The sequence below is a fragment of the Nannobrachium achirus genome (assembly GCF_963921795.1).
Source record: "Nannobrachium achirus genome assembly, chromosome: 7".
In the NCBI taxonomy this organism is placed as follows: Eukaryota; Metazoa; Chordata; class Actinopteri; order Myctophiformes; family Myctophidae; genus Nannobrachium; species Nannobrachium achirus.
In genome coordinates, this window is record NC_137816.1 from 35,062,436 (window position 1) to 35,071,541 (window position 9,106).

The following is a 9,106-nucleotide window of genomic DNA, read 5'->3' on the forward strand; positions in this document are numbered from 1 at the left end:
TATATATAAATATTGATGTATTAACTCATTCTTAGCCAAATCGCCTTTCATCGCCATTTTGGGGACGCCAAACTGTGCCAGATCGCCAAACGTCGCCTTAGGGATCATTTTCTGATGATTTTGGTATTTTTTTGACATTTTTTGAGCTATAAATGACCATTCTAGCTTCATATAAGCTTCAGCAAGGATTCTGCGATGGAAGTGACGTCATCGCCGGAAACCGGAAATCGAGCGTGTCAATCATGTACCCGAGCATATATTTTACATTGGAAACCATTACAGCAACTCGGCTCTATCTCACGTTCTAAACGTCGGATCTTGATCCGGTTTGAAGGCTCTGTGCGTCAATTGGGCATCTAAGGCACATAGTCGATACTTTTTTTTTTTTTTTAAGAGCGCGGATGGCGTGCACGGGTCCCGGGCCGTTCCATGCTAACGCTAATGCTAAGTGAATGGACTGGTTGCTAATTTGAGGCCTTCTAGCAATCGCCAGAGACCTTAATCGCTGGCGACATCTAGTGTACACTATATAGACTACAGCCTACCAAAATGTCATGCATATAAGGGAGATCTACTGTGACTCTGAAAAATTAATAATTTCCTGGCAGTATAGGCGCAAACGCATATTGTAAATGGCTGTGTATGTGTTTTAAGAGATAACTCAGTCAAACATTTTAAAATGTCACATCAATATCAGACTTGTCGGTAAAGGTCTGTTTGTGCCAGAGGGAGCATTAATAACATGTTTTCATAAATCGTTGCATTGATTTTATTATTCCTTTCTATTGTGAATTCAATCACTACATTTATGTCATTAGGATCTGTCCATATAGATTATGTTGACAAATCAAGAACATTTTTAAACTCACAACGAGCATGGTCTTGGTCTATGCACTAAATGGCATGGCATTCCAGAGCCTGGGCGGCCGGGCAGCAAAAGCCTGAATGCCGATCGCCCATGGTGAGTGACAAGGCTAGTCGAGGGAAGAGAGCCCTACCTGAGGATCTAAGGGTGCTATGTGGTTCCAGCATATCAGAGATATAGCTGGGAGCCAGGCCTTGCAGGGCTTTAAAAGTAATCAGTAAAATCTTAAAATCTTCTATGAGCTCCTCATTTTTTCAATTCTATTCTCTATATGAAATATTACAGTTTGTCAGCATTCCTTGTCGTAGTAAAAATAATTAATACAAAATATGATATTACGGTAAGTTAAATATTGTTTTCTGCAATTGATTATGTTTAACTTCGAGGATATATCCTTTACTTATACCTAGAGTGCAAAGCACTTTGCTGGCTTGGTGACACTGTGGAGTATTGTACATTTTCTATTACATTTATTTACAAATTCTGATGGCCTCCAAACTGAATAAATTGTTGGAAAATCAAGTCAAGCTGGAAAAATTGTCTTTTTGCAAACTTTGTTATTCACAAATGGCGGCAGCTTTCTGTACCGTTTCAGACATCAGGTCAACCTTGTCCCATCTGGCTGCTGCTTTTTGTCACCATTTCCCAGCCCTTATTGACCCCACACTACATGCCAGTCACAAAACAACCTGCATGTAGTGCCATTGAAAGAAGAGGTCACAGAACTTGCATCTGATGACACATGACAGTGCTATTTCCATAAATTACAAATGTCTCATTTTAGACATTTTTGTTTCCCCTAAATTGTTTTGCCAGTACTGGGAGAGTAACCTAATGGGTTGTAATCTATGTGATTGGGCATTTCCAATGAAGTCATATTGTGGCCACAAAGAGATTCTCTTAATGCCTCTTGTCATTGTTGAGAACAGATCATCCAGGCCTGCTGGCTTAGTGGCCTTTTTTTATTGCACAAGAAACAAGACTGAAATGTCAGTTAAAGCTTGGCTACCAATATCTATTATTACAATTGGCAGAATTCCACGCTTCCTATTGTGTCCTGTTATTACACTCCTCTTTCCATCATAGCTATGTATGTTTTCGCACAACACATATCACATTTTCAGACAAAGATCCTCACAACTTCTGTCATATTTGGGACATATTTTCTTTGAGCTAGATTTCGGCTCAGTACGGATCACACCGGAAGCAAGTGTTCTATATTCCTACCGGTGGAGGGGGAGGAGATTGTTGCAGGCCAGTCAGACAGTAGGCCTGTGTGTGTGTGTGTGTGTGTGTGTGTGTGTGTGTGTGTGTGTGTGTGTGTGTGTGTGTGTGTGTGTGTGTGTGTGTGTGTGTGTGTGTGTGTGTGTGTGTGTGTGTGTGTGTGTGTGTGTGTGTGTGTGTGTGTGTGTGTGTGTGTGTGTGTGTGTGTGTGCGCATACATATAACTCCAACTACGGTACATATAACTCCAACTATGGTAAATCCATTTACTGTAATCTAAATCCATAATCATCAACTTGATCAACTCATATTCCCATAAAGCATCAAAATAACAGTTCCCGGGGCACCCGCTGGCCTACTGGTCCAGGCGCATACCACTTAGGCATTGCCGCATAGGCATGGATGCTTGACGGCGTCGCCGGTTCAATTCCCGATCCGGACGACCTTTGCCGCATGTCACTCCCCATCTTTCACCCCATTTCCTGTAAGTCTACTGTCTTATCCAATAAAGGCTTTAAGGTGGTTGTGTCTCTGATGTCTTGGTACAGTGGTACGTAGCTCGTTTTCCACTGTTGTCCCTCTCCATCCCCATCTCGCCATGAACATTATACCATATCTTATTATAACTCACCAGCATATAGTGAGTGAGTACTAGGGCCCAAGGTGGAGGGGGCCTTATTTATTTTATACTTTAGCAATTGGGTTGTCTGGCCCTGTTACAGATGTTGTCCAAAAATCATGCAGATCGGTACACAGTATCTCTATAGCCATTAAACGAAACGGGTATTTCTTACATTGATGCTCCTACATATTATCATGCAAGCACCAGTTATAGTTACTTTCCATCCCTCATATACTGTGTGCACAGTGCACATCCCATAACCCACACACTGCACATCATTTCGGAGCTCATATCTTTGAACGGGTTAGGGCTAGTTTTCTATAATCCATTGAGAAACTAGATTTAATTCTTGTTGAAGCACCTCATTAACATGTTCAATGCTATCTGATGATGCATACATAGTCGTATCTTCTGCATAAATCCCCATACCTGCATTTTTCAAAACATATGGCATGTCATTTACAAAGATGGAATAGAGAAGGGGGCCAAGGCAGCTTCCCTGCGGAATTCCACATGGAAGTGTCTCAACACTTGAGAGGGAACCATTAAACACCACTAAGACTCCCTAATCGGGAGATAAGCGACCGTAGGTGGCTTATCTCCACAAATAGGGCAAAAATTTGTTTTTCCCAAATCTTCCTGATCCATGTTGATGACATGAGTGTAGACATGCTGTGTAGTCATATTCGTGATTTTAGGGCAAAAACTGTAGGAGCAGTGTCCAAAAATGTGTTTTAAAAATCGGCCTGAAGGTGGCGCTAGAATAGGGCCATGTGAGAAATGAGGGGTGGGGTCTCCGCGTTGCCTTGGCGGACGAATAGGTACTGGCCCCGGCTCTCCCGGACGCTCCTAGCCCGAGTTACGGCATTTTATGTGCGCTGCAGTGGCAGGGGGTCCTCCACTGGGGGCGCCACCACTTTTGCATCCGTTCTGGAGCAGCAGGAGTCGGTGGTCCCCGGGAATTCCCCGTGAGCAGCCCCGTTGGGGTGGTCATTTTTGCACATTTGGTCATTTTTTACATCTGGGGGTCCCCCAGGGTCCCTGGGGCTCCGGGGGTCCTTGGAGGTTGTAGTTTGGCAGGCAAGGAGTGTGTGTGTAAAATCTGGCATGGATCGGGTCAACGGGTGCGGAGATATAAGCAGGGAAAAAGTGTGACGTGTGACGTGTGAGCACATTTGGTCATTTTTTACATCTGGGGGTCCCCCAGGGACCTGGGGGTCCCTGGGGCTCCGGGGGTCCTTGGAGGTTGTAGTTTGGCAGTCAAGGAGTGTGTGTGCAAAATTTGGCATGGATGGGGGCAACGGTTGCGGAGATATGAGCAGGGCAAAAGTGTGACTGACTGACGGACTGACTGACGGACTGACTGACAGACAGCCTGTGGAGGTTTTGGTAGTAAATGCGACCTACGGTCGCAACAACACACTGTTGCCTGTTCATTAAATAACCCTTCAATAAATCAATAGCAGAATCTTTGAATCCATATGCCAATAGTTTCATGAGTAGTAGCTCATGATCTACAGTATGATGTCAAAGGCTGCACTAAAATCCAAGCACACCACCCCAACAACCGACTTATTGTCAATCCGTTTAAACCACTCATCTGTTAGGCAGGTCAGTGCAGTGCTTGTAGAGTACCCTGCTTTGTATGGATGTTGTAAGTCTGAGTTGATATTGTTTTCTGCAAGATATTGCTGTATCTGCTTAAACATAATTCCCTAGGCTAATAGGCCTACTGTTTGGACCTGCAAATGTCTCCCTACGGTTTTTTGACAGAGGAGTAACCTTTGCAATTTTCCACATATCAGGATAAGCACATTCCTTAAAACATAAATTGAAAATATGGCTTATAGGTTCAGCAATTGATTTAGCTGATAACTGAAGCAATCTGCTTGTGGACCTACCAATGTATTACCAAGGACATCATTTCTTTCAAGGACTGTTTTGATGCAAGAAAAACAGTCCCTGTCAATCCTCCCATATACACAGCAGCACTGGTATACATCTTAAACACAAAATGCCCTACTGGCCTCTGTGTCTTGTACTGTACTTACTGCATTAGCATCATGTCTGTAATCAAAGTAAAGAACACCTTAGGTATTGTTATAATACATCCGAGAATTCATTGATGACGATAGCTGGACGCCTTGAGATACCAGCTCTGCATGGGTGCTAGTGGATTAGAGGGCCAGGAGCAATCTCTAGCTCTAAATCACCTGTTTACAGGCTTGTTACCTCCATTAAGCCAGGCTTGTTACCTCCATTAAGCCATAGACCTGCAGGCGGACTCTCTCTGGTACACTTCAGTAAATCAGTGTCTTTACCTGTGGTGAATATTCCCCTCAGTGTAGCGTTGCTTGGAGACTGACAAGGTTGAATAGCTGCCCAGGATTTGTCAATAATGGTTCATTTAGTTGTGAATTCATGCATTTTTCTTTTTTCACTTCACAGTTGAAGCTTTCATATCATTGTTTTCATTACATCACTCTCGCATAATGCAGCTTGCTACGATAAACAACTCAATAAACACTGCAAAAGACCAGATTTGCATATTGAGAGTGAGACGAACACAAAGTGAACATGGATTACACTCAGGGCGGCTTATGAGGTTAGAGTGGCTGAGGAAAAACTCTGAACTCCATAAGCAGTTTGATGAGCATTTATGGTACCTCCACTGGTTTCCTCCACTGTCAGTGTGAATGGGTGAATACAATGCGTATTGCGAAGTGATTTGGATAAAGGCTATAAAGACATTTACACCCTCACACTAGCCTAGTCTACTAAAAATGACACCTTATCTGTTAATCTGTGGACTGGTCAATGCAGTCGGAAAAGTGATACGCGTGACAGACAGGAAGAGGTGTATTGAACCAGCTCATCTCCTTCATGCGTCACAGCAGACCTGTAGAGAATCAATGCCATTGATCACACATTGTTGTACAGAGTGGGAAGGATAGGAAAAATCATTAACTGGGCAGAGATGTTACAAGACTGTGAATAACAGATTATTTGATTATTTTATACTGTATGGGGACAGTTTGTACAGTATACACACACACACACACACACACACACACACACACACACACACACACACACACACACACACACACACACACTGAAATTAAATTAAAATTGCTGAGGATGGTGGAACTCCACTGCAAAATCCATACATTTCTTCTTATTTATGTTGCTGTGCTTGTCTTGTACCCTGAGGAAAAGCAGTAATGGTTTTATGTCGTTTGCGTGAAAGTAATTAGCCGAGTGAAGTGAATCATCCGCTCTAATGCTCCACTAATTGTTCTCACTTTGAAGCCCTCGACAAAATCGCTCTGGCTGATGCACAATTGCTCAAAAACTTTTGCCCTCTTTTTGACCTTTGCGCACGTTCTGTTCTCATCATTAATTTTTTTTTTTTTTTTAAGATATTTATTTGTTTTTTTGCCTTTATTAGATCACAGTAGACTGACAGGAAATGGTGAGAGAGAAGGGGAAAGACACGTCTCAAAGGTCGTCAGGACCGGGAGTCGAACCCGTGACATGCTATCAGGCTGCATCAGCAGCATAGGTGCCCATCACCTTTCTTCTTTATATTTTACACAAAGTCCTCTTGTTTAGTTAAAGTGTTCTCACATAGAAGTGGAAAGTTCAGAAATCTCAAAGTTGTATTAATAAACTAATAAGAGAGAGCGAGAAAAGGGGGGGAGAGAGAGATAAAGGATGTAAGAGAGAAGATGGGAGAAAGGAAGAGAATACGAGATGTAGAAGATAGCAGGGGCGCTACTGGTATCCCTCAAACCACCGGTGCTCATGAAAGGGAACACAATGAGCAAAAGAGGACAAAATGTGCCACAGAGGCACAAAAATCCAGGTCCAGGCACTCAGGTGGATTTAGAAATAAAAGGCCTTTATTCAACGGGCTAGAACATTAAAATACACCTAGGTGTCTTTGAATGTTCTAGTTTTTGTGCCTCTATGGCACATTTTGTCCTCTTTTTCTCAGAATACGATATGTATTAGAAAGACCTGATTTCAAATTTGTTAGCAAACTACAATTGAATAGATTTTGATAGAAAGTTTGATGTAGCTACTAAATAACATTGGTTTTGCACAGGGAGGACAAACATGAAGAATTAACTGAAGCCCAAGTGAAAGAAAAGTGTGTGAAATTAAAATTATATTCTTTTTATATTTTGTTGCAATAGACAAAAAGAATTTCAGAAGCATTGCTGAGTGGCAAATCTATTCAATTTGCATCTCTACAAATTAATGCTGTTGCATTCTATATGCAGGAGCTAGCAAATGTCACCTAATGGAATAGCAAATTAAAAACAGGATTTCATTTAGACTTGTGAGTTCAGTGTACTAATTATTTCCTGATCGGAATATGTGAGAGATTGGGACAGCTGGAACGCTCCAGAAGGGAATGTCATCATTTGAATATACAATGTGTTCATGCCGGGTAATGAGCTCTCTAGAGTCTCTAGAATGCTGATTTCAAAACTCTGAATGGAATTACCCCGTATCAACTCCTGCCAGGTGTTTACAAACAGATTTGCTTGGATTGTAACCCACTGGACAAACATCCCTGGCCAGTTAACTCTCTTTGCCCAGGTTCACCAATTTGGGCCTACCTATTGTGTGTGTGTGTTTGTGTGTTGGAATAACAAGTTGGGGATTACAAGCAGGTAATCGTTTTTATTGCACTTTTCACTGTTCTACAGTATGTGTCCTATTACAGATAAATAGTTGGAATTGGCCTAATGCCTGTGTTTCCATCCCACATACATATCATTTAGGGAGGGCACTCATTTGAGACATAAAACAATATTCCCATGACTATTTAAATCTACTGAATAAGTTTTCCTGTGTGTGTGTGTGTGTGTGTGTGTGTGTGTGTGTGTGTGTGTGTGTGTGTGTGTGTGTGTGTGTGTGTGTGTGTGTGTGTGTGTGTGTGTGTGTGTGTGTGTGTGTGTGTGTGTGTGTGTGTGTACGTACGCACATCGTTCAGATTTTCTGTGGTTACAATTATGTCCATGGCATACACAATGAGTAATTTGACTACATGTTTGTTGGCACAAGACATCTCCTGTTATCCTCCCATGCAGCCACCAGGTTCTGCCTTCGGTAATTACAATGTTTACCGACCCTCACACCCGCCAGGCGCCAGCATCGGAACAGATCATTTCCTGTTTGTGAAATTGCGAGATTTACAGAATGTGACTGTGGCAGTGAGTGATAAATGCAAGATGGCATACTGGAAAGTGTTATTGGATCATGGGGAACGTCCAGTCTCAGGTTAAGCAGAATTGAACAGTAAACACACACTGACTGCGGCCGATGGGAAAGCTGTGGACTTTTAATGGACCAATAGAACATTCATCCCTCTCTTAATGGGCTCTTTCAACCTTGTTTCTCTGCAGCACCCATATCATTTATTTATGGCTATTTAAATTCAAGTTCTATATCAGTTTACCCTGTGAACGGAGAGCGGAGAGTGTTACCTTGAGGTGAAACAAAAAATAGGATCATATTGAAAGTAAGCAAAGTTATCCTTTGTGTATGTAAAATCTACTACTCTTTCTGGTTATGATGCCATACGTATTATGGACTAGCAGGCAAGTGCAATATGAACTACTGGGCAAGTGCAATATTATATGACATGTTTATCTGAGGTTGCTATTTACGTCTATATTTTATTTAATTATTCTTACTTTTTTAGGATTATTACATGCATTATGGATGTTTTATTTTATTGACAGGAGACTATGGACTATGAACTGACTGACATACGAACGGACTAATGGTTTATGGCATTATGTATTATTTTCTTTGTTGATGCTGTTGTTGTTATGTATGCACTAAGCGACATTTCGTTGTGTTGTGTTTCATACAGTGACAAACATCTTATTTTGTCTTATCATACGTATATTTCTTTATTATAATCTCTTCACATACTTGAACATAATATAATGTCCATTCCCCTACAGTATAATAAAGCCATACATGAGTGATAAGTAAGGGAGAATCTACTCAAATACTTCCATAGTAGGAATTAAAGGGCAAGAGTGTAGTTTGGCTCTTGCCCTTTCGATTTCCGAGGAGACCAACTGCTGGATGCTAATAATTGCCTCTACAGTTTCAGTCAATGCCTCCTCATGATGCTATCTGTAGAAGAACAGGTCAAAACATTCAGGCACTGAAACCCAATCCCACTGGCTTCTACACATACATTAACCTCATCTGCAGAGTGTGTGTGTGTGTGTGTGTGTGTGTGTGTGTGTGTGTGTGTGTGTGTGTGTGTGTGTGTGTGTGTGTGTGTGTGTGTGTGTGTGTGTGTGTGTGTGTGTGTGTGTGTGTGTGTGTGTGTGTGTGTGTGTGTGTGTGTGTGTGTGTGT